Consider the following 8552-nt stretch of genomic DNA (forward strand, 5'->3'; position numbering starts at 1 on the left):
CAATTGGAGGCAGAAATTGCTACAGTTTCTAATGAACTTTATTTTTAATGTCTGTGGCACAGAAGTTAAATTGTAAACATATTATTTTTTGCTTCAATAACTCTGATTTTATCTCCCGTAGAATACAATTTTTTTCTGTACTGATGTAATTAAAGATATTTAAGTGCTGGAGTACTCAGTAGGCCAGGCAACATCTCTGGAGAACCATCAGGTTCTTGGTCAACAGGGACTCTGCTACAAGGACTGGGACCACCATCACAGCAGGAAGCAGATCGTACAGTATCTTCTGGTCTGCTAGCAACCCAAACAAGGACCATGCATAGACAGAGTGGACAGTCAGAACCTTTCAATCAGAACTTTAAGGTGAGAGGGGAAAGATTGAACAGTAATCCGAGGGGCAACTTTTTCACACAGAGAGTGGTGGGTGTATGCAATGAGCTTGCAGAGAAGGTAGTTGAAGCAGAAATTATCACAACATTTAAAAGACATTTGGACAGGTACATACATGGGAAAGCTTTAGGGGGATATGGGCCAAACACAGGCAAGTAGGACTAGTGTAGATTTGCACATTGGTTGGCATGCGTGAGCTGGGCCGAAGGGCCTGTTTCCATGCTCTACGAGTCTATGGGCGGCACGGTGGCCAGCGGTAGAGTTGCTGCCTTACAGCGAATGCAGCGCCGGAGACACAGGTTCGATCCTGACTATGGGCGCCGTCTGTACGGAGTTTGTACGTTCTCCCCGTGACCTGCGTGGGTTTTCTCCGAGATCTTCGGTTTCCTCCCACACTCCAAAGACGTACAGGTTTGTAGGTTAATTGGCTGGGCAAATGTTTTTAAAAAATCGTCCCTAGTGGGTGTAGGATAGTGTTAATGTGCGGGGATCGCTGGGCGGCGCGGACCCGGTGGGCCGAAGGGCCTGTTTCTGCGCTCTATCTCTAAATCTAAAATCTAAAATCTATGACTCTGAACTAAACTAAACTATTCCTTTTCAAGAGGTCAGTGACCCTCTTCATTACTCTTTTCCCATCTGGATGTGGGGGGGATATGGGTTATGTTTGGTCATTGATGGTCTTGGCATCATGTTCGGCACAGACATTGTGGGGTGAAAGACCTGTTCATGTGCAGTATTGCTCTACGCCTGAGATGAGTGGGTTAACGTATGATGAGCATTTGACGGCACTGGGCCTGTACTCGCTGGAGTTTAGAAGGATGAGGGGGGACCACGTTGAAACTTATTGAATAGTGAAAGGCCTGGATTGAGTGGATGTGGAGAGGATGTTTCCACTAGTGGGAGAGTCTAGGACCAGGAGCCATAGCCTCAGAATAAAAGGACGTTCCTTCTAGAAAGGAGATGAGGAGGAATTTATTTGGTCAGAGGGTGGTGAATCTGTGGAATTCATTGCCACAGAAGGCCGTGGGGGCCAAGTCAATGGATATTTTTTAAGGTGGAGATTGATAGGTTCTTGATTAGCAAGGGTGTCAGGGGTTATGGAGAGAAGGCAGGAGAATGGGGTTGAGAAGGAAAGATTGATCAGCCATGGTTGAATGGTGGAGTAGGCTTGGTGGGCCGAATGGCCTCATTCTGGCCCGACAACTTATGAATTTATGAACTCGTGAATGATCTGTAATCTCAAAGCCCTGGCATATTCTTCAGTGCTTCCTCTCCAGAGCCTCTCCTGCCTTTGAACACTTCTCGACTACCAGTGCAGTCTAGCAGAACATTGTGCCTTCCCTATTTGCTTCTTCCCATGAGCTTCTTCAATCATTGTTACTGATGCTGAAGCTGCTGGGATATGTGGTAATGGGTTGATAGACCAGAGTCAGATGACAAATCATAATTTCTCAGCACATTCTCTGCTGAGAGGTAATATTGAATCAGCATGAAAAAATATTTTTATAAATCAGAAAACAAGGTTAATAACCATCCCGCTGACAATCCAAGTATATTTTACTTTTCTCCCATAAGGTATAATTTATTTACTTTTCCACTCATCACTGTAATTTGTGTTACTTAATAGCATTTACTGAAGGCAAGAATTAACAATTGTGCCATTACCTTGATCGTGAAATGAATCAGCCTGAACAATATTGCCTTGCTCAGTGAGGGAGAAAACTTAATCTACCCTCACATTCCAGATACAAATGCCCCAGTAGGGTTCTGGAGATCACTCATTGCGATCGACTCATCTCTCAGCAGACAACGCTGAGAGAGTGTAATGGGGAAAGGCAGCGATTTTCAGGAGAATTTTGGCTTGAGGGAGCCATCAGGTAGGCAAGAGCATCGTACAAAGGTTAGTTTACTTGGCGAGGCAGGTTACCTACTGTTTGGAGAAGGGTCTCCACACGAAACGTCACCCATCCATGTTCTCCACAGATGCTTCCTGACCTGCTGAGGTTTTTTTAGATTTTTTTTAGATTTAGAGATACAGCGCGGAAACAGGCCCTTCGGCCCACCGGGTCCGCACCGCCCAGCGATCCCCGCACATTAACACTATCCTACACACACTAGGGGCAATTTTTTTAACATTTGCCCAGCCAATTAACCTACATACATGTACGTCTTTGGAGTGTGGGAGGAAACCGAATATCTCGGAGAAAGCCCACGCAGGTCACGGGGAGAACGTACAAACTCCGTACAGACGGTGCCCGTAGTCAGGATCGAATCTGAGTCTCCGGCGCTGCATTCGCTGTAAGGCGGCAACTCTACCGCTGCGCCACCGTGCCGTTACTCCAGCACTTTGTGATATATATATTTTTTGTAAATCAGCATCTACAGTTTCCTCCCTACTGTTCATGACGAATATTTAGTGCAGTTTAGTTAAGTGATACAGCGCGGAAACAGGCCCTTCAGCCCTTCGAACCCGCGCCGACCAGCAATCCCCGCACACTAACACTATCCTACACACACCAGGGATAATTTACAATTTTACCAAGCCAATTAGCCTATAAAGCTGTACTTCTTTGGAGGAAACCGGAGCACCCAGATAAAACCTATCTGGTCACGGGGAGAACGCACAAACTCCGTACAAACAGCACCCATAGTCAGGATTGGACCCAGGTCACTGGTGCTGTAAGGCAGCAACTCTACCGCTGCGCCACCGTGTCGGTAAAATATCTTCTCTACATTTAAAGCACTTTGTTAAAGCAGTTTAGATAGATCGTTGTCCTTAATGTTAGCTCCTTGTTTCCAGTTAACCATTTATTAACTGGTTACCAGTTAATAAATGAAACAGAATTATTAACAGCTTAATAGCTAATAACTATATAATAGTTAATAATTATCAAATTATTAAACAGTTAAAACTAACCATGTTTCTGTTTAATTTACCTTTAGATGGTTCAATGAGGTTTACAAAGCTCCAGGAGGGATGAATAAAAGGACAAAAAGCAAAGTGATATATTATGCCTTTCATGATTTCAGGTCAGCAAATATAGGTTTAGATTTACCATGCACTGAGGTACAGTGAGAAGCTTCATTTTACATGCTATGCAAACAGATCAGATAATACTATACATGAATGCAATTATAGAAACATAGAAACATAGAAAATAGGTGCAGGAGTAGGTCATTCGGCCCTTCGAGCCTGCACCGCCATTCAATATGATCATGGCTGATCATCCAACTCAGTATCCTGTACCTGCCTTCTCTCCATACCCCCTGATCCCCTTAGCCACAAGGGCCACATCTAACTCCCTCTTAAATATAGCCAATGAACTGGCCTCAACTACCTTCTGTGGCAGAGAATTCCACAGATTCACCACTCTCTGTGTGAAATAAAACTTTCTCATCTTGGTCCTAAAAGACTTCCCCCTTATCCTTAAACTGTGACCCCTTGTTCTGGACTTCCCCAATTGGGCCAAACTCTAGCACAATAGAGTGAGCAAAGGGGAAGGTACAGAGTGGAGAATAAAGCTCGCAGCACGGTAGCGCGTCAGTTCCATGAACAAAGTACAATGCCCACAAAGGGGTGAGGGTGAATCGGACAGTACTCCAGCTTTTGGAAGGATCGTTAAGATACCTGATGCTGAGTGAATGAAGATGAAAAACACTGATGATGGAAATCTGCAATAAAAGCAGAAGGTGGAGGTAACAGTCAGCAAATCAGGCAGAATGTGTGGACAGACAAATTGCGGGACACTTCAAATGGAAGCCGCCTCTCCATCTCAGCTGGCAAAGGGAGCAGAGAAAGAGTGCGTGAGCGTGGTATTTAGGTTTGCACACAGCAAGTTCACACACAGAGCAGACCCAAGGGACTGCAGGCGCTGGTTTACAAGGAAAAGATACAAAGTGCTGGAGTAACGCAGCGGGTCAGGACCCATCTCTGGCGAACACGGGTAGGTGACGTTTTAGTTCTTCAAACACACGCAGAGCAATTAGTTTCACACGTCCTCTTCTCTCCTCATCTGACACCCTTTTGTCTCCCTTTCACCTCTAGCCTTTGTCACTCACTCCACCCATCTGCCACTCACTCCCCACTCTCGCCCATGTTCACCTATCAGTCTGAAGAAGGGTCTCGACCCGAAACGTCACCCATTCCTTCTCTCCCGAGATGCTGCCTGACCCGCTGAGTTACTCCAGCATTTTGTGAATAAATATCCACCTATCACTTGCCAGGCTTTGCTCCACCACTCATTTACAACTTTCTCCCCCCAAATTCCATTCAATCTGAAGGATTGGGTCCTGACCCAAAAAGTCATCTGTTCAATCCCTCCTCAGATGGTGCCTGACTTGCTGAGTTCCTGAGGACTTTGCGTTGTGCTCAAGATTCCTGCATCTGCAGTTTCTTGTGTCTTCAATAAGATACAGTATCAATATTTTTAATTGCAATATTGCTCTGGGTTTTTTGTGGAGATACGGACTTTAGAGTTGTAAGACCCAGTTGTATTTGTCATTCATTGTTATAACAGGAGGACACAGTGGCACAGCTGGTAGAGCTACTGCCTTACAACGAAAAAGACTCGGGTTCGATTCTAACTACAGATACTGTCTGTGTGGAGTTTGCAAATTCTCCCTGTGACTACTTGGGTTTCCTCCAGATGCTCCGGTTTCCTCCAACATCACAGAGACGTGCTGGTTTGTAGGTATATTGGCCCTCTGTGTATGTGTCCCTTGTGTGTAGGGAGTGGATGAGAACATAGAACTAGTGTGACGAGGTGATTGATGGACTTGGTTGGGCCGAAGGGCCTGTTCCCACGCCGTATCTCCAAACGGAACTAAACAGGTCAACCAAAGCTCAGCAGTAATTTTTACCCGTGTTATTACTGGTACCAATTTAAGGTCCTCTTTTCCATTGAATGGGCGGGAGGTGAGAAGGGAAATATGGGTCTGGTAAAGGAGGGAGAGGGAGGAGGTAAGGACCCAGCACATGGTCGTGAGAAAAGGTCACTGATCCGAGATAAATTGTACGAGCATCTCAAAGAAGCACAGACTAAAGAGACTCAAGCTCAGCTGGGAAATCATGACTGAACTCTGCCAATTAATCGCAGCTGATTTGGAGGCCCCCAGTGACATTCAGTGTTTCGCCTGTGGCTGTTCAGTTGACAGCAACCATACGTTGCCTTGCTGCAGGGTTGTTGTAGGCGCAGGAGGTGATATCGCTGGCAGTAGACAATGTACCGCGTCCACCCGAATGGGGGACGTGACTAATGAACTGCTCTGCAAACCTGGCAGAATCATCCATTTCACTGAGGTCCTGGGAGACAGCTGGCCGACCACAAAAAGCTCCACGGCAAAAATAATAACTGCAAACGTAGGCAATCAGGAAGGAGGAGAAAAAAAAAGAAAATGGATGTGCAATCGATTAGCAGATTCCAGAAAGTCAGGGTGACATTCAAGTTGTGACCCTTCGTGCGGGAATTATGATGTTGTGAATTTACCAAGAATTCAGAGATTGCTACTTTGAACCCTTGAGAGGAGGAGGAATGTGTGGATCGCTCACTTGTTCCTCCTTCTTAGAGTGCATGCAGCCTGCCAGGAGACTGAACGAATTCTATCTGGCTCAGGATCGAGTGTCAGCTATTTCAGATTCAGGTGAGGGGCACTTAGACAGGAACATGGATAGGACATTTTTAGACAGATATGGGCCAAGCACAGGCAGGTGGGGCGAGTGTAGATGGGGGATCTTGGCCGGTCTGGGCAAGTTGCGATGAAGGACTTGTTTCCATGCTTTAAGACTCAATGACCCTGTGACTTTCTATGATTCTACTATGTTTAAATATTCTGCTGCAAGTAAGAATCTCCATGTTCTTTTTTGGACGTACAGTCTGACAGTAAAACACTCTTCTCTCTTGAGATGTATTAAATCATGAGGGGAATAGATAGGGTGAACACACAGAGTCTTCTTCACAAGGTAGGGGGATCAAGTAGGGTGAATGTCCAGAGTCATTTTCCCAGGGGAGAGGAATCAAGAATTAGAGGACATAGGTTTAAGGTGAGAGGGGAACGATTTAATAAGAACCTAATGGGGCATTTTTTTTTCACAGAGTGGTTGGTCTATGGAATGAACTGCCAGGGGTGGCACAGCAGTAGAGTTGCTGCCTTACAGCGCCAGAGACCCAGGCTTGATCCTGACTATGGGTGCTGTCTGTATGGATTTTGTAAGTTCTCTCTGTGATTGCGTGGGTTTTCTCTGGGTGCTCTGGTTTCATCCCATACCCCAAAGACATACATGTTTGAAGGTTAATTGACTTTGGTAAAATTGTAAATTGTCCCCAGTGTGTCAATAGACAATAGGTGCAGGAGGAGGCCATTCGGCCCTTCGAGCCAGCGGGTAGTGCTGGTGTATGGGGTGACCACTGGTCAACACGGACTTAGGGGGGGCCCAGGGCCCGTTTACCCGCTGTATCACTAAAGTCTAAAGTCAAGAGGATGTGGTTGGGGCAGATGCGATAACAAGATTTAAAAGACGTTTGGATAGGTACATGGAAAAGGAAAGGTTTAGAGAGATATCCATCAGGTGCAGGCAAGTGGGACTGGCTTAGAAGTGGCATGGACAAGTTGGGCTGAAAGTCTCACATCCAATTTCTTTGCCTTCCATCACATTGAGGAATGTGGGGGAGTTGCTGTGGTGGATGTTCATGTTAACAATTTATTTGGGTGTCTTGTTGCTCTTTATTGGTATGACTGCATGGCAAATCAAATTCCTCGTATGTTGGCTAATAAAGTAGGAGTACGATAATGATTATGATTATGAAAAACCATGTGCATATTTAAAAATATGCACAATCTTTCCATGCCCCTCATACCTGCATCATTAATTAACCGGATTTTTCTTTTTTTAAACTTTGTTTTCAGAATTTGTTTGTTGTCTGCATATCGTATATCTCAGTTGCCAGGGTAGCATTCAGTAATCAACATTTGATCTCGCTAGAAAATTATGCTCTTTATTCTAAATGACCTGGAATGTTAATGCTATCTCCCTCTACATATTCTGTCAGATCCACTGATTATTTGCAATATTTTTAGTTTACTTCAGATTGGTATCATTAATTTTTCCCTTTGTAATACTGTTTGAGCAGCCTGGTGCAATCTTCACTGTACCATGTTGGTTATTATTCAAGCATTTGATTTGCAAAAAAAAGGACACAAAGTGCTGGAGTATCTCAGCAGGTCAGGCAGCATCTCTGGAGAACATGGAAAGGTGACATTTCTGGTCGGGACCCTTCTTTTGTCTGAAGAAGGGTCTCGACTTGAAATGTCACCTATCCATGTTCTCCAGAGATGCTGCATAACCTGCTGAGATACTCCAGCACTTTGTGTCCTTTTTGTGCATTAACCAGCATCTGCAGTTTTTTTGTTTCTTTGATCAAGAATATGATTTATTTTCTTTGTTCATTTCTCCAGTCTTTGGATGCATTAACCATTGAGTCTACGTAACCTCTAATGTATCGTTCAGCAATCTTATTTCAACTATTCAGACTAGTCATGATTCGAAGGTATTTATTCACAAAATGCTGGAGTAACTCAGCAGGTCAGGCAGCATCTCAGGAGAGAAGGAATGGGATATAGAGAGAAGGAATACAGACTAGTCATGATGGTCATCTTTCCTCCTTTGTTTTATAATTTGCCATTTCACACATGATGCCCCTTTAAAATTAAAACATTGGCTCTAAATTATTGTAGTTCATATAAGTTTTCTGAAAACATATGCTTATATTTGTCTCATTGGTAGACACTCCCCGCCCGGCCCATCACAGGTACAGATCTCGGCATCATCAAAGCGATCTACAGGCATTGCCACAAACGCCTGTAACATCAAAGACCCACACCACCCTGGCCACGCTCTCATCTCACTGCTACCATCAGGTACAGGAGCTTGAAAACCATGACCTCCAGGTTCAGTAACAGCTTCTTCCCACCAAACATCATGCTCTTAAACACTGCATATCACTGGCCTAACCAACTATGACCTTCTCTGGACTGTACCACTACTAATTTTGATTTTGCACTATTATGGTTACCTAGAATTAAATTATTGTATTATTCATGTTTACATATGTACCTCGGTGTAATTGTATTTAAGTTAAACTGCAGCAAGTAAGAATTTCATTGTT

General features: G+C 44.4%; 1 long non-coding RNA gene across 1 annotated transcript; it reads left to right on the forward strand.

The window, feature by feature from the left end:
* Window positions 1–322: 322 nt before the first annotated feature.
* On the forward strand, window positions 323–6579 carry LOC144608792 (uncharacterized). The gene is made up of 3 exons (XR_013549237.1): window positions 323–363; window positions 3334–3420; window positions 6483–6579. It is a non-coding gene; the product is annotated as an uncharacterized LOC144608792 (long non-coding RNA).
* The last annotated feature ends 1973 nt before the right edge of the window (window positions 6580–8552 follow it).

The sequence above is a fragment of the Rhinoraja longicauda genome, chromosome 32 (assembly GCF_053455715.1).
Source record: "Rhinoraja longicauda isolate Sanriku21f chromosome 32, sRhiLon1.1, whole genome shotgun sequence".
In the NCBI taxonomy this organism is placed as follows: Eukaryota; Metazoa; Chordata; class Chondrichthyes; order Rajiformes; family Arhynchobatidae; genus Rhinoraja; species Rhinoraja longicauda.